Here is an 18,646-nt window from a genome sequence, read left to right as displayed (position 1 = left end):
TATGTATATATATATGTATATACATATGTATATATATATGTATATATATATAAACTGTGTTTCTCGCTTTTTTGCAGATCGTAATTTTGTTAATAACTTGAATGATATCAATAATAAAAGTTTGAAATTTTGCACACTGTGAGAGTACTCCTAAAAAGGTAAGCCACCAAAATATGTTTCAAATCTATACGATATTTTCTAAGTTATAGGCATTTATGTATTTTGGAGTCATATTCACTGTTTCTCGCTTTATTGCAGGTTTGTGAAAATGCCCAGAAATGTACGATTGACTGCTACTGAAAAGCAAAGGATTGTAGCAGGCCTTGCAGAAGGACTGACTCTTCTGGATTTAGCCAAGGAACTGGGAAGGGACAAGAGAACCTTGGCTTCTTTTGTGGAGAAGCCCAGCACCACACCAAGGAAAGATAAGGGCACCAGAAGAAGCATTTCCCCTCGTGATATGCGAAAAATACGCAGGCAGGTCAATAGGGAACCCAATGGCACCAGCGCCTCCATTTTTGCAAAAGCTGGCGTTGATCCGATGTCCAGAAAGACCAGATGCAGTGTCTTGAATGAGATGGCCAGGAACGTGAAGCCCATTTCCAGACCTCCCTTGAACAGAACTCACAAGGAAAAACGTATTGCGTGGGCAGAAAAATACATGAAAACAAACTTCCAACAGGTCTTATTCACAGATGAAGCCAGAGCCACACTTGATGGTCCGGATGGATGGGCTAAAGTTTGGAGTTCTACTGGAGCTGCTATCCCACATCGGGTTCGTCGCCAACAAGGAGGTGGGGGAGTTATGTTTTGGGCGGGTATCATAGGAGATACATTGGTTGGACCTTTCCGAGTGCCAGAAGGTGTGAAGCTCACAAGCCAAGCATACATATCGTTTTTGGATGAGCATTTGTCCCCTTGGTTGTACGACCTGCCTTTACTTCGTCGACGTCAGATAATTTTTATGCACGACAATGCTCCATCTCATGCAGCAAAGGCCATGACTTCCTTCCTCGCATCTCTGGGCATCAAGGGAGAGACTCTCATGACTTGGCCGCCTTGTTCTCCTGACTTAAACCCGATTAAGCAGCTTTGGTCAATTTTGAAGAGTGAGGTTTATGAGGGAGGACAACAGTTTACCTCAAAAGATGCCCTCTGGAATAAAATTGTTGCCGTTGCTAGTACCATAAAACCTTCTCAAATCAAGAGATTGACTTCATCTGTTGATAGCAGACTGCTGAGGGTAATTTCAAAGAATGGGAGTTATGTTGATAAATGATTTGATTTTGTGGAATATATCTAGTGAATTCTTCCTTACCTGTCATTAATTTTGTTACTTATGATTAGATTTATTGTATCAAATAAACCTGTTCAGCTAAATTGGGATTTCAATACCTTTATATTGTATTTTTACAAACCTGCAATAAAGCGAGAAACAGTGAATATGACTCCAAAATACATAAATGCCTACAACTTAGAAAATATCGTATAGATTTAAAAAATATTTTGGTGGCTTACCTTTTTAGGAGTACTCTCACTGTGTGCAAAATTTCAAACTTTTATTATTGATATCATTCAAGTTATTAACAAAATTACTATCTGCAATAAAGCGAGAAACACAGTTTATATATATATATATATATATATATATATATATATATATATATATATATATATATATATATATATATATATATATATATATATGTATATATACAGGGTGGTGCAAAAGTCTGGACCCATAGCCATTTTTTACATAATTTTTATCATTTAAGTATCATATCTAATTTTATTTATTATCTTTCAGATTGTACCCTTGGCAGGAAAGCTAACAATTCCAGAAAGAGTAGAACTTGTGCTTCTGTATGCGAAGTGTATGCTGACAGTTCTTTGTGTAACTGGTTGCCTATTCGGGTACTTAGCATTAAAAATATCTGCGACTGATCGCGAGCTGGCGCCGTCCTTCGCATACAGGAGCACAAGTTCTACTCCTTCTGAAATTGTTAGCTTTCCTGCCATGGGTACAATCTGAAAGATAATAAATAAAATTAGATATGATACTTAAATGATCAAAATTATGTCAAAAATTGCTATGGGTCCAGACTTTTGCACCACCCTGTATATATATGTGTATATATATATGTATATATATATGTATATATATGTATATATATATGTATATATATATGTATATATATATGTATATATATATATATGTGTGTGTGTGTGTGTGTGTGTGTGTGTGTGTGTGTGTGTGTGTGTGTGTGTGTGTGTGTTCCAAAATCTTGGCTTGGTTTTTACTTTAAAGTTTGGTGGGGAAGGAGTGTTGTATCACTTTATACAAATACTATTTTGGTTAATAACCCGCCACCCTCACACACACACTCCATCCCCCACAAAATATAAAATCAATATATGAATAAATAAAATTCTTGCCCTCGTTCTGAGCCACAGAATCTCATTCTGTTGAAAGGCAACTCCGAGCGTAAATGGACTAAATCCATCTCTACTAACCAAACCTCACCTCACATCATCTTGCACTAGATGAGCTCTATTCAGGCTATCGCTACGCTATTTCATCCAACTGAAGGTGAACTCCAAGGCACCCCTCTTCTACAGAGAGGAAGGACGTCACACATATGAATAAAATCGTCTGACGGCAGAGAATTTGACAGGAAAAGCTCCACCTGGCACGAAGAGGCCATACCACTTCCACTTAAGAGACAAAGGTGAGGAGCCCACGCCAGGAGGCACTGAGTAGCTTCGGCCGAATCCGTCGCCTCTGCCCTATTATGTGCTTTGGGGACCCTTGGGGCATTTAACAGTCATTGCTGAGAATCGGAAAAGAACGCGGGACTCAAACCCACAAGCAAGCAAATGCGAGACCAGCACGCTTCCGATGACTCCACAACAGCCACATACTGTAAAGACAAGCTTTCTATATTTTGTTCATACAGTCGGTACAGGACTGTATATAAATCTGGGGAACTCTGGCCACATTGTTCGATACTCCATTCTGTCTACCCAGGATGGATACAATTCTCTGACACCAGGCTTAAAAAGAAAAAAAAAAAAAAAAAAAAAAAAAAAAAAAAAAAAAAAAAAAAAAAAAAAAAAAAAAAAAAAAAAAAAAAAAAAAAAAAAAAAAAAAGGAGGCCGGTAGGCTTAGCATCAAAGGACCATTTTTGCCGCACCTTTGTATCACCAAACAAGAGCGCTAACTTGACCTTAATTGCTTCGCATGACGTAGGATAAGATAACAGATAAACAAAAGGTACTATTAGAATTTTAAAACACTGGCTTCGTTTTACAACCTTAGCACTTGTTCTAGCCGTCGCCAGATTATTTTAATCAGCTGTGGGGATTAACCTCGAACGCCCTTGAGAACGGTTACCAACCCCCAACCACCCGTCGTCAACTGACTAAAATCACCTGGAATCAACGAGGTTAAAGCCTTTCTGTTGGGGGTTTCACTCACAGGGGGTTAAGTATATATTAATCCCAATCTTAATCCCTTCATTTATTCCTTTTGACTTTGGCTACCTCTCTTGTAAGGGTGAAAAAAGCCCCTTGGTATCTATATGTGTGTAAAATCACCTTAATTAACCCTCAACCGAGGTTAGGTTAAGCCACAAAGGATGAGCCGAGACCCAAATTACGGATTCTATCATACCTGCCGTCAACCGATTTTATTACACTAAAGCCCTGTTCACATTGACAGTTTCAAAAGCGGAGGTTCAATTACAATGTAAGCCAATGGAGGCGTTCACACACAACCGCGCAGTTGAATGGAATCACCTGGCGATATTCAAAATGAAAATGACAAATTAAAACAGGTATTGATGGGGTTAACTGAGAAAAGTTTAAATCTAGAGCCAACTCAATTAAGCCCTTCCCAGACGACCCAGTTTACAATTTTCTTCTGGTTAATTTCAAAATGTGCTATCCAGCTAACGAGATGAGATTTAGCTGGCGAGGTATAAGTAGTAGTAGAAGTAGTAGTAGTAGTAGTAGTAGTAGTAGTAGCAGCAGTAGTAGTAGTAGTAGTAGTAGTGTGTATTTACCTAGTTGTATTTTACGGGAAGAAGAGCTATGCTCGTGTGTCCCGTCCTCATATCTCGTTTTTATCTAGACTGTTTTTAAATTCGTGTATCGTTTTTGCACACACACACAAACACGTGTGTGTGTGTGTGTGTGTGTGTGTGTGTGTGTGTGTGTGTGTGTGTGTGTGTGTGTGTGTGTGTGTGTGTGTGTGTGAGGGGGACAGATCCTTTTTGTTTCAATGTAAGCCAATGGAGGCGTTCACACACAACCGCGCAGTTGAATGGAATCACCTGGCGATATTCAAAATGAAAATGACAAATTAAAACAGGTATTGATGGGGTTAACTGAGAAAAGTTTAAATCTAAAGCCAACTCAATTAAGCCCTTCCCAGACGACCCAGTTTACAATTTTCTTCTGGTTAATTTCAAAATGTGCTATCCAGCTAACGAGATGAGATTTAGCTGGCGAGGTAGTAGTAGTAGTAGTAGTAGTAGTAGCAGCAGTAGTAGTAGTAGTAGTAGTAGTAGTGTGTATTTACCTAGTTGTATTTTACGGGAAGAAGAGCTATGCTCGTGTGTCCCGTCCTCATATCTCGTTTTTATCTAGACTGTTTTTAAATTCGTGTATCGTTTTTGCACACACACACAAACACGTGTGTGTGTGTGTGTGTGTGTGTGTGTGTGTGTGTGTGTGTGTGTGTGTGTGTGTGTGTGTGTGTGTGTGTGTGTGTGTGTGTGTGTGTGCGGGGGCCAGATCCTTTTTGTTTCCACCACATTTCCACGAGGATGGAGGTCGTTTTTCTTTATAAAAAATAGTAGAAGAAATAGAAATAGAAAATAGAAAATAGATCAAATAGAAAATAGATCAAATAGAAAAAATAGAAAATAGGAAAAAAATAAATAAATAAATAAAAATAAAATAAAATAATAATAATATTAATAATAATGATTAATAATTAATAATGATATTAATTCATAATAGTAACGAAGAAGTGCACACCCAGGCGTGGACAGGGGATACCACAGTAAACAGCCCCCCCCCCCACTACCCTTCCCCTTAAAAAGAAAAAAACAAATCAGGTGTGGCAACGCCACAAGGTCTTCCATAACCTCACAGAGAAAGGGCGGAAAGACAAACTGTACTGGTTAACCTGCAAAAGGTCTGTAATTACACAGAAAAGAAATGTGACGTTTTCGGGGGGGCAAGTATTGCATGGCCTCCTACAGAAGGGAGGCACACAGACATCAAGTTCAGATGAGCTATAACCATGACACAGTCAAGGGCAGAGATGTAAAACCGAGGAAGATACGAAGACCCTGAAGACCACCAATAAAGAAAGAAACGCAGATAAGGCAGAGGGCCTTGGACTCAACATTGTTCAGAGACTCTAGCCCTAGTTTCGAAGAGGAAGAAGAACGCGAGGAAGAATGCGAAGAAATAACATATAATAACAATAACAATAACAACAACAACAACAATAATAATAATAATAATAATAATGATAATAATAACAACAATAATAACAATAATAATAACAATAACAATAATATTAATAACAATAACAATAACAACAACAACAACAATAATAATAATAATAATAATAGTGACCGTCTATAGCACGCTCGGAAAATAAATAACTGAAGATGCGAATAAGAGAGAGGGCCGCGTGGGTGCCCAACGGATACTGTCTTGAACTCAAGAGCAGGTGGTCGTCAGTTCGATCACCGGGACCCGCAGTGGGCTTGGTGCGATGGTTCCCGACAGTCCTGACCGGGCGGAGAAGCGACTCAATGGCTTAAAAAAAATCTTGCCACAATTGACAGGGCTTTACCCTACCAGAGGTTACACTTCCATCTGCCTGGAAATGGAATAGTGAGAAAGAGATACTGATATATCTAGAATGCAGTCTAGAACTCAAAAACTCGTGACTGATTCTGTCTAAAGGCTCGTCCACACTAAGGCTCGTGCAGCGCCAACACATTACCCAACGTGTTGTTTTCCGGGCTTTTGCAATAGGCCGCGCGACTCACGACGGTTCTAATTCAACGTTACGGCGCAGTGTCCATCTTGAGGCATTATATTTATTTGTTATTTATCTGGTCCTACTCCGCCAGATCGCTCTGAACGACCGACAGTTTTTACCTAATACATAATATATGCATGTTATCAAAGCTTAGACAAGAAATATACTCATCAAAAATTAAATGTTTATACATTTACTGCAGCAGCATCCTTGCCTTTGGAACGCGAAGTGCAAGTACAAGCGGAGGGACTTGAGAAAATAAACAAATAAGAGTAGGAAGTGCAAGTTTGGAAATAATTAAAGCAGAAATGTCACGCATTATGAATTGTGAACTGGACACTGAGGACACATGTCCTTCCCTCGACAATGTTCAGAGGTGACTGACGCGCTGCAGCACTCCTGGTAGTCACAGTGTGGACACTTGGCACTGCATTGAACACCGCCAACTGCCTCATGCAGCTCTGCACGAGGCTCAGCGTGTACAAAGCTTGAAGTTTGTGCAGCATTTGAAGCAAACGCGAAGTCGACTAAGACCCAGAAAAACTATGTGGAAATCGCATTGATAAAGTGACCTTACCCTACAAGCTCAGGACAGGATTTTAAGTCTTTGAATACACAAGAAACCAAAGTTACAAGACGATGGTTGGTTGTGATGGGCTCTGGTTTTCTGGCGCCTCTATTCTTGTGGACACCCTCGCGCCATCACAAGACGATGATGGGCTGTGAATGGTCATCTTCAAGGCGACTTGAAGGCAAGTGTCCTTCTAGCATTAAGTGTATGATCGAGTAAATATTTCCGTTATGATTTTTTTATATAACTGACGGAATGAAAATGTGCCTCAATCGAAGGCAGCAAAGAAGTATATTTGTGAGAATGAAGAACACTCCAAGGCCGTATATATAAAATATATTAAATAAGTAAATAAATCTCCCGTACCAATTTGAACGAATCAGTAAGTACCAGGGGAACATTGCAGGAAGAACAACTGTTCCCAGTCAAACTTCTGGTCAATAGTCTCAGTAGCGTAGTCGGTAGAAGCATAGATTTGCTATCATGCAAGTCCTAGGTTCGAGTCCGGGGTCAACTGTCGGAATTATTTGATTTGACCACGTGTCCAATCTCACCAGGGGAACATGAAATGACGAGGTTTGGACCAAAAGACCTCTGGAGTTTCCCGCATTCCAAATGCAAACCTATTAACACTATACTAACCTCTGGACGCTCACCTCGCATTATATTTCTCTAACTACCGCCAGGTGATTTTATTGAGCCGAGGTAAACCTTTCACCATATAACTTTAACCAAGTTACGAGATATCTTAAACCAGTTCTTTTTAACTCCTTCAAATTCTGTTAAATATAACCACATGACGTCAGCCTACACAAAATATATATTTTATTCTGGTAAACACCAATTTTATTCATTTGGATTTTGTGCTTGTGAAAATGAATGGATGTATCAACATTCCCTTTTAAAGGAATCCTTCGGTTCAGTAACAACCATCTGTCGACCCCGGTCCGGGGATCGATTGCCAGCCGACGGGGCTACACACCAGAGAGCAAGGGTCTCTGACCCTTATCCAGCAGTGGTACCATCTGGTGCCACTGTCTCAAGTGGATCGCCGAGCCAACACCGAAATGATTTGTTTTGATTCAGCACAAATTCTTTCATCCTGAAAGATCCAACAGAATCCCATAAACATGCTGACCTTGAACCCTGTCTGGCTGTGATCCAATCATATCCTTTTAATCTAATCTGTTGGCACTACAATTAGAAATCTCATGTCTAAAGTGCGTCATGGTTACCGTACCTGTCAAAAATTTCACGACGCCATAATATATATATATATATATATATATATATATATATATATATATATATATATATATTGAGACATTCTGACAGGTTGATGTAAGCGGAATAGGAAACACAGGAGTCTTGGTCTTGAGTTTATTCCTGACTAGTTTCGCAGGTATGCTTTGAAAAAGCATACCTGCGAAACTAGTCAGGAATAAACTCAAGACCAAGACTCCTGTGTTTCCTATTCCGCTTACATATATATATATATAAATATATATATATATATATATATATGTGTGTGTGTGTGTGTGTGTGTGTGTGTGTGTGTGTGTGTGTGTGTGTGTGTGTGTGTGTGTGTGTGTGTGTGTGTGTGTGTGTGTGTGTGTGATTCACCATGGTCTTGGATCACGTGCTGGACTTGTGATCACCAGATATTACTCTCCCACATGAGAGCTCATATATGACCAATCCATAGGTAATGCTGACCTTACATACACACACCCAACTCCCCGCCCACGAGAGTTGGAGTAACGGCTCACTGCACAGCGATACTGAAATTATTTCGGCCCTGGTCGGGATTCAAACTCGGACCGCTAGGGCAGCAGTTACGAACGCTATCACTGCGCCGTCGACCCGCGCATGTGTAATAATAATTGCTGTCTCAAGTTTCAATCAATCAATCACTTCTTTACTCCAGGTCTCTCTTGCAGGAGACCTGCGTCTTCCAGGTAACTGGCAACAGACTCCGCGTGGATCCACAAGTAACTCATGGAAGATATATTGTGTTGGAGCCCAGGATTTGTAAATGTGGGGCACTGCAGTGTGAGATGTTCTGTGTCTTCTTTGTGACGGTTACATCTACTGCAGTTTGATATTGTGGCCAGAACTATTCTGTACTGACACTGTTTCAATGCTGGATGGCGTCCCGATCGCAAGCGTACAAATGTGGTTCTTTCTTCTCTTGAAAGGGAGAGTGCAAAGCTGTGGGGCTCGTGTCCGGAGAGTTTTGAAGGAGTATTGAGTTTGATGGTCTGTCTTGGAGACCTTGTGTAGTAATCTGAGCGTGAATGCGTTTTTGGGTGGATGTATCGTGTGATACTGGTGGTACATTTTTGTATATGTTTGAGTAGTAAGCTACTGGGGTAGGTGCTTTGTTTATTCAGTTGGTTGTGCTTGTGTGATATAATGAAATGGGTGTGTGGTGTTAAGGGCTATAGCATAGTACTGTGTACCTTTGGTCTTCTTGTGATAATCTATTGGGATGGCTTTGGTTCGTGTTTGCATCCTGTTATTACTCTCAATGCTTTTTTTGTATAAATAGTACACATAAGTCTTTTAATTCAACACTCACCAACCGCCACTTGCGCGGATTTTGGCCCCAGGACATAAACCCACTTCGGGAATTGGCCCCCCCAGGACATAAAACACCAATTTCTGAAGTCGGTTAACGTCCTGGGCCCAAACGTCCGCACAAATGGCGGTTCGGAAGTGCTGGATTAAGAGACCTAGGAGTATTATGTTTGTTCTGCTAATTGTTGGGAACCACGCTGTGAAAGCACGGTCGAGAGCAACTCCATGAATTCTCTGAAGACAATGGTTAGTGACTTCCTCTCGAGTCCGAAGCCTACGCTTGCGATAGACCTCAGTAGGCCCATCTTCTTGTTCATTTTCACTGCCAGATCCTTGAGATCCTTGACAGGTGGTCCGAAGGTCATATTAACATCAAATGCGAGGCCCAGAATTTTGGGGCTTCCCATGGAAGGCCCCGGTCTTGAGTTCCACAAAGTGGAAAGCTCACAGCCCCACAGCAACTGATAAGTCTTTGGGTCTTCCCAGAGAAAAACTTTGGACTGATCTTTGTGTTGTATTGGTACTGGACTATTTCTATGTCACTGGCTGAAAGTGGTAGGAGGGGAGTAGTCACCAGTTGTCAGCTCTCCATGTGTGAAAAAGTGCAAGAAATAAAGCTGAAGATGATACAGATCTTGGGCCTAGTCTGGAGACCAACTTTCAGCCTCTCAGGGCTGCACTTCCTGATGGATATGAGGGGATTGGTGGGGACTGAACATGGGCAGCTCAGCTATTCATCCTACAGGATCACCACAGGCACATATCCATCACTGGTTCAAACTTGGGTCCACATGGAATTGGGCAAGATCAAAACCATTGTTACAATGAAAAATATGTAAAAACGTATGATACACTGACTCAGATTTCTCATGATGAAAACCCACAGCCTCAAAGAACCCACCAAAAACCACTAGGGTAAGCTCATTATTCACTCAGGGAAGAGATTATGTGCAGTTGTCTGACAGAAGTGAGTGTAGGACAGAGGAAGATAATGTGCTCTGTGGTGACTGCATCTAGGGCACTTGGTGTCAGGTGCCATGAGAAAATTGTCACGACTTGATCACAGATATGCTAGTGTCACTTTTGTGTCTTGGGAGAAGTTTCTCTCCTGAGTTCATGTCCATGGGTGCTTACTGAAGAATCAAATTTGTTTGTCTAATTAGAAGTGTTTGTTTTGCAATCTGTGCTTGATTGTGTTGTGGGGTAGTGGAGGCAGGTTTTATAATTTGAGTATCACAGTGCTTGGATTGGTTTCTTTTTACATCTGTTGGGTTGTCCTTGTGTGATGTGATTTAATGGATGAGTGGGTTTGAGGGATCTTCCAAAGAGCTGTGTGCCAATCATTCTCACACACTGCTCTATGCAGAGGATTTCAGTTTCTGAGTATGAATGTCCAATTACAACTATTTTGGTACAACCATTTGTGGAGTTAAACATGAAAATATTGAATTTAGCTATGCAACCTACCATTCAATAGTTACTCCCTATATCTATCTTACCTATAACAGCAACACTGTTAATACTGATGCTCTCATCCATTAATATCAAGTCCATTTGGTCTCCCCCAATTCCATTTACAATCTAAAAATTTTTGGAAGAATGCTTCTGTTATCCTAAACCAACAATGAGTGCCTGTAATATTGGTCCTACAAGATGGATATCAGAGACCATGTAGTGAGTGCTGAAACTATCAGTTATTTTAAGAAATGGTTAGACAACTTTATGGATGGGGATGACAGGTGGTGATGGATATGGAGCTGCCTTGTGTAGGCCTTATGGTCTCTTGCAGTCTCCTTCATTATGTTCTTATGATTCTTCTCCCTACTGCCTGTTTTCAAAACCTACCAATAACCTCACTTCTACTTGGAGGTGCATTCCAAAGAAGCAAACATTTCCTCCCTAAACTGGGCTCAGGATCTCTTCCAGTAACTTTAACTATATTTCCTTTATTAGAGTGAGAAATGATGAGGTGAGGAGAGCAGGAATGAAAAAGATGACAGAAATTGCTGATGAAAGAGTATTGTGATGGTTGGGACACATGAAAAGAATAAGTGAAGAAAGATTAGTAAAAGAGGTGTGGAAGGCAGAGGTAGAGGGAGTAATTTGAGGAGATGACTGAAGATGAGATGGATGGAATGAAAGGGGCATTGAGGAAGAGGGAAATGTCTGTTGAGTAAGGGAGTGGGTAGGTGATAGGAATAAGTGGAGAGTGGCTCTGTATAGATGATACTGTTATGCATGGAAGGGGATGCATGAGGGGATGGAGAAGGGAGGTTGGTGATTAAGTGAAGCAGCTTTGATGTGGATGTACTGTGTCCTGCTACATTGTTTCTGACCCTGGGGAGTGGGCAGGATACAGGGATGACCTATCATCCATGAGGACCTAAGATGAGAGGGAGGAAAGGGTGGTGGAGGGGAGTTGAATGGGTGTGTGTAGGTATGTGCCTTTTGATTTGGTTATTGACTATCAGTCAATCTGTTGCCCCAGATCTCAACTGCACAAGACCCACAGCTCCCATGTAACCAACAACAGCCAGTGGATTGGCCCACAAGTCAATCAAGGAAGAAAAACCATGTTATTGTCAGTTGCTGTAATTTCTTTTTTATTCTATGGGTAGTGCCTGTGAGATGTAGTGTGATGGGTGTGTAGTATTAAGGGTACTGGCATAGAATTGTGTTCCTGTCATTTTCATGTTGTGTTCTATGGGGAGGATTTTGGTTACTGTGTGGTGGTTGCATCTAGGGCAGTTTGATTCTGTGGCCAGGCCAATTCTGTGTTGATAATGTTTTAATGCTGGATGGTGTCCTCAGCAAAAGGGTGCCAGCAGGATTCTTACTTCCCTTGAAAGGTATTTTTCAGTGACTGATGTCTGGGGGGCATTGGAGAAGTATTGAGTTTGGTGGTCTGCCTTGGAGAGCTTATTAGCAAACCGAGTGTAAATATGTTTTTGTGTCAATATACTGTGATAATGGTTGTTGTATATGCTTGAGTAGTAAGTGGATGAGTTGGTTTTTATTAAATTTAGCTGGTATTACTTGTATAGACTTGTACCAATCACTTTCTTATGATATTCTGTGGAGGGAGTTTTGGTTCCTGTGTGCTGGTGTTCATATATTAAGACTAATCATTCATAAAAAGACTAGAGAAGGGACTGTCCACTTTGGGAAAAGATGAAAGAAGTAACCTGATTTTTGTTTATAGAGCAATGAAAGGCGTGGAAAAAATTTAAAAGGATCTATTGGTATGGGAAAAAAGAATATAAGGACATAACACAGAACTTAAAACTGAATGGTTACATGACATTAAGAGATAATATTTTCAACACAAAAGCATTAATCTGCAGAATCCAAGCAGGCAAAGGAAATTAGATTAAATAATTGATCACTGGAGTTATAGAGATTGGACACCATGTATCTTACAATTAGGTAAATCAATAACTCTTTTATGACTCATTCTTTGGTATATCAACCTTTATATACCAACACTTACCCTTGGTTAAAAAAAACAAGATAATTATCATTCAATGCACCTAATGCTATATGATATCCTGAAAAAGATAATACAAATGACATAGAACAATGAGATTATGAAAATAGAATATCATTAGGTTAGGTTAGGTTAGGCTATGTATCATGAGCAATAATCAACCATAGAATGTTAGGTTAGGTTAGGTTAGAATAGGTCAGGTTAGGTTAGATTAGGTCAAGTTAGGTTAGATTAGGTCAGGTTAGATTAGTTTAGGTCAGGTTAGGTTAGGTTATGTATCACAAGCCATAATTAACTGTAGAATGTTCACCCAATAACACTCAACTGTACAATCTCAACCCCAAGCGCATGTGTGAGGGAAATTCTATAATTGATCCAACTAAACTATTTCTTTTTACAACAAAATTTCTATAGAGATCATCCCTCTCTTTTAATTCATCCAAACAATTTTGGAAAAACACATTTGAGATATAACAATTTGTGTCATTCTGAACATTTACTAAAGCTTCTTCCCTGAGAGATCTTTGAGAATGACCGAAGAGTGTTGCCAACCACTGTCGGGCTAGTTTCTAATCAGCAAAAACTCGAGCCAACAAATATTTTTATCATAACAATCAATTAAGGATAATTCTTTTTCTATTCAGTCATCAGATCAATGCATGAGTCACTACACCTTGAAAACAATGATAATGTTTATTCCAAATTGACATTTTATAGAAACAGACCAAAACAATCGAAACCCACCAAAGCCTTCCACTTAATGTTGTCATATCTTGTTGAAACTTACAGCAAAACCAGATGACACTTATCTAATGATTTTTTGTGAAATAATAACCATTTTCATAATATTCCACCAATACTGCTTGCACAGCTCATGAAGTTTTCTATTTGTTAGGTTAGGTTAAGATACTTAGAAGTTTATAATGTAACCATTTTCAATACCTTGTCTACCTTGTCACAGATTTAGGTGACCTCACCACAGCCAGTCTGGAGACCCACCGCTTCCACACCTCTGCTTCAGGTATTGAAGCTGATCAATGATGGAGTTTGATGTAGCTCCCCGTGAAGTCGGGCTATGTGGTATGGGAGGTTCATCGGGTAATGATGTCAAAAACTTGTCTAGCCTCCTCTTGAAAGCCTCAGTGCCAACTCCTTTTAGGTCTCTTATGTCTCGTGGGTAGATAATTGAAGAGACGTGGTCCAGCACCAGAAAAGCTCTCTGCCTGGATCGTTTTTATGTAATGAGAGCAACTGCTTACAGCTTTCCTCGCACATGTCCTACCAAATCTGGGGTGGTGTTGTGCCCTGAAATCCCCTGGTGACGGATTTGGTACAGTGCCCTCAAATATCTTCCAGGCATATAAAATGATGTAACACTCTGCATCTTTGGAGAGAAATTTGAGGTTTTTTAGCCTTTCCCAGTAGTTGTTTGAGTCTCTGTCAATCCTCCTGACAAACACTCTTTGAACATGTTCCAACTCTTGGATCTCATTGATCTTATGTGGCGACCATAGCTGGCAGGCATACTCCATTTTTGACACCATGAGGGTCTTCCATAGAGGTAACAGGTACTTTGGTGCTCGGGTTTTGAAGGTTCGTAGAAGCCACCCACTCATTCTTCTACCAAATTTTGCAGTTAGGGCTATGTGTTCTTTGACATTACAATCACTGCTCACCCAAACTCCTAGGTCTTTGAGTGCCTCTTTTTCCTTTATTATTTTTTTTCCCACTTTGTATATGAAATTCTTGCGATCCATGTTTAGATCAAATTTCAGTACTTCAAATTTATTGTGGTTAAATTTCATATTATTGACATCTGACCACTCACAAATTATTTTTAGGTCTTTTTGCAAAGTCTCTGCATCCTCTACAGAACACATTGCTCGGAATATTCTAGTGTCATCCGCGAATGATGTCACCTTTGAATCAGCTATATATTTGTCAATCACTAATCACGATTAGGAATAAGAGTGGGCCAAGCACTGAGCCTTGTGGCACTCCACTGATCACTGTCGAGTCTTTGGAGTGTGTGCCTTCCACTACCATTTTTTTGTTTTCTATCATGAAGAAAATCTCTGAGCCAAATACCAAGCTTACCATCAATGCCACACTTTTTTACTTTGTGTGGCAAGATCCTGTGATCCACCTTGTCAAATGCTTTCGCAAATTCCAGGTACACTATGTCTATGTTCTCCCCACATGCTACTTTCTCAAGTACATTTGCGTAATGGTCCAGAAGTTGAGAGAGGCATGATCTACCATTGCGAAACCATGCTGGCCCGGGTTGAAGTGGCCATTCCTTTCCAAGAAATTTACTATTGACTTCTGAACCACCCTCTCAAACACCTTGATGATATGGGAGGTGAGGCAAACAGGCCTGTAATTGGAGACCATGCCCCTTGAACCTCCTTTGAAAATGGGGATAATTAGGCCTTCTTTAAGTGCTGATGGTATGGCACCATCCTCTAGTGATTTTCTCCATATTATACTAATCAGAGTAGCTATCACCTTTTTACATTTAAGAACACTGCAAGTAAGTTGTCTGGGCCTGCTGCTGAGTTTTGTTTGAGTTCATTGATGGCCTCTATAATGTCCTCAGATGTAAATTCTATGTCATTTAAACAATTTTTGTTCATCCCATCCATTTCAAAGAAATCTGCTGGGTTTCTTACCACTTCTTCAGGTACTGGTACACTAAACACACTTTTGTACTGTTTTTCCAGCATATCTGCAATCATGGTTGGGTCATTCACTAGTTCACCATTGTCCTTTTCAAGTGGACCAATTTTAACCCATGTCTTCAATTTCTTTTGTGCGTATGCATGAAGTATTTGGGATTTACTTTAATTGCCTCTATTGCTCTATTTTCTTTAAGTTTGTATTCCAGTTCTTTGATCTTTTCTTCTATATTTTGGGTGTTATTTTTTGGATTTGACTTGTACACGAGTCTTTTAGTCAACTTACTACACTTCCTCATTAAGATTTTTCTATCCCGGGGTATTAAGTTTCTGTCACCTTTTCTGCGTTTAACCGGAATAAATATTTTACAGGACACCTCCCAAGCCATCATTAGTATATTTAGCATTTCTTCTAAGGTTTTGTCTTCACTAATAATTTTTCTCCAGTCCACCTTTTTTAGGTCATCACTCAAGGAGTTCCAGTCGATTTTGTCGCTATAGAAGATCAGACTGAAAAGGATGTTCTGTTCATTGGTATTATTGTTTGCATCCTTCCCTTGAGTTATCTCTGGTATGTGAGTATGTACTTCCACCAGGTTGTGATCAGACATGATGATGGTTTTGGTCACTTTTACTGTGTATATCTTATCACTGTTATTTGTCAGTACAATGTCTAAAGTATTGTTAAGGTTCTTCAAGATAGTGGGTTTTGTGCAGTTTGGTGGGTATAAAAAACTGGTCGGTAAATCTTTAGTTTCGACCATGGGAGGAATATAGCAATAGAAAATTAAATATTAATTTTGTAAATTAAAATGTATCAACGTAATATGCAATTTTGTGTGCGGAAATGAAAAAAAAGGTGCTAAAACAGATTTCTTTAGTAACGAAGTCGTGTACGACAAATGGTACACCATGTTTGTTATGGTAGATGCCGACGTCGAAGAAATGAAAGGATGATAAATTCGTCTAAGGTAAACTAAACTAACCTAGCCTAACCTAACCTAACCTGTGTTTAATAAATCATTACATGCAAATTAGATGTCATCTGGCTCGTCCTCGTTGTCGTCGTTGTAAGAAACGTTGGCGGGGCTTTCAACCACTCTCGCAGCTTGCGGAGTATACAAATTAATATTTAATTTTCTATTGCTATATTCCTCCCATGGTCGAAACTAAAGATTTACAGGTTAGGTTAGGTTGGGTTAGTTTAGTTTACCTTAGATGAATTTATCATCCTTTCATTTCTTTGACGTCGGCACCTACCATAACAAACACGGCGTCCCGATCCTATGCTACCGACTTCGTTCATTAGCATATTTAGTTTGTAGCAAGGTATTTTTATTTTCATTCCCGCACACAAAATTGCATATTATGTTGATACATTTTAATTTACAAAATTAATATTTAATTTTCTATTGCTATATTCCTCCCATGGTTGAAACTAAAGATTTACCAATTGGTCAATATCTCATGAACCTAGACAGTTAGGTAAAACAAAGTTCACATTAATGGAAAGCTGAGTAGCATTTAAAAGTAAACAATAGGTTCTTTCAGTATTTAAGCACATTTCATAGGCATATATTAATCGGTTTCGCTGGTTTCCAGCAGGTTTCGCTCCGATTTGGTCGGTTTCGACAAAGCGTCGGCCCCTGAATTTTCCACATTTATATTTTCCATATGTTGCTATCGATTTACTGTACATTAGTCAGGACTATGATAATGATAACATTACAATAGGTTTTCTTGTATACTGGATGCAAAGCAAGTTAAATACCTAATTAACATTATCACTGTGGAAGGAAATAAGGTTATATTTGAAGAAAAAATATACAACGTCGACTACAAGCCCTAAACTGTGGGAATTCCAAAACAATATCTTGATAATCTTCCATGACAAGCAGTATTGCTTTCCGTGCTGAACAGCACATTTACGGACACAAAATACAATAAATACACATAAAATAACGATGATTATTTACGACAAGAAGATATCTCATTACCTTTTTAACCACAAAGCTGTGCTGACAGTCCAGCTGTTTTATTGTTCAATTCCAACGTATTGCATCATCACTACGACAACACAGGTATTGTTTACATGTAGATAATGACAGGTGTTATCAGAACAAATCTTATTTAAACAGAAAAAATAATAATAATAATATATGTTTTTAACATATTATCTATTTATATTTTAAAAACATATATATAAGTAAGAAAAAATGTGAACGTACAAAATATTATTATGTAGATAAAACTATTTTCTATAAAAAATATTCAGTTTTCTATTACGAAGGGGTAACTATTACCGGTATCTAGCTATTTATCCATCTAACTAATTCAATAATAAACAAGCAATAGACATCTGGTATGGTGTTGACTTTTTCTATTGCATTTTTATGCTAATTTCAAATCTGGAAACCGTTTTGCTCTATCACGTCAGATTTTGAAAATAATGACAACAAATAATTTTCAAGAAACACCGTTCATCACATTTTTTTTCATCCCCACGTTTTTACTAATTGTTCATGCAACGCCATACAATATTATCGTCGTCTGTGAAAATAGTTATATTTAAGGTAATGTGTCAAAACATTTAAGATATAGCATTACTAATCCTTCATTTATTCCTTTTTCATTCACAGGTTAAGGCGAAATAATGGCGTCCAGAGGTTGTATAAACTCACCGGATCTGTTTTGCTATGTGTGCGGGTAATAGATCCAACTCGACCCTTAACCATCTCGGCCCATTCAATGTAACCAACTCGGCACATCGACTGTGCCAAGTCGGCCCAGTTTTGATAGCCAACTCGGCCCATTTAGTATAGTAGTATTGGTTCGTCAATATTGCTTCCATTTCTTCCACATATACTTTTCTGTATCTTTACTTTCTTCAATTGTATATTTGAAATGCTGCAGAACACACGCACAGCAATATTACGCAATGGTATAGGTGTAAAGGTTTTATTCTTCCTTTCCATACATTATTTAATGACTATAATAACAACTGCATTTAGAAACAATTATAGGGGAGATAAACGCGAGGAAGGGGAGATAAGGGAGAGAGAGAAAGAGAGAGAGACGACCACGATTCACATGTAACATTCATCCACAAAACAACGTTTATACACACATCATTCATACACACAACTCATGATAAATATTTGTTACCTAAATATGGTAATCTTATAAACTGAAGTTTATCATTTATGTCAGTACATTGTCATGCAAAGCCAATGAACATACCAAATCATCAAATTCCATTTGTA

General features: G+C 39.1%; 1 protein-coding gene across 1 annotated transcript in view; it reads right to left on the bottom strand.

Moving 5' to 3' along the window:
- Positions 1-17,464, bottom strand: part of LOC143028281 (solute carrier family 15 member 1-like) — a 170,089-nt gene extending 152,625 nt beyond the window's left edge. The window contains exon 1 of the mRNA XM_076190144.1: positions 17,381-17,464. The gene's annotated coding sequence lies outside the window, so the exon portion shown is untranslated. The remainder of the gene's footprint in view (positions 1-17,380) is intronic.
- Between the last annotated feature and the right edge of the window lie 1,182 nt (positions 17,465-18,646).

Source organism: Oratosquilla oratoria, chromosome 9 (assembly GCF_046742065.1).
Source record: "Oratosquilla oratoria isolate Oo_2021 chromosome 9, ASM4674206v1, whole genome shotgun sequence".
In the NCBI taxonomy this organism is placed as follows: domain Eukaryota; kingdom Metazoa; phylum Arthropoda; class Malacostraca; order Stomatopoda; family Squillidae; genus Oratosquilla; species Oratosquilla oratoria.
Note: the sequence above shows the minus strand (reverse complement) of the source record. Positions and strands in the feature narration are given on the sequence as shown.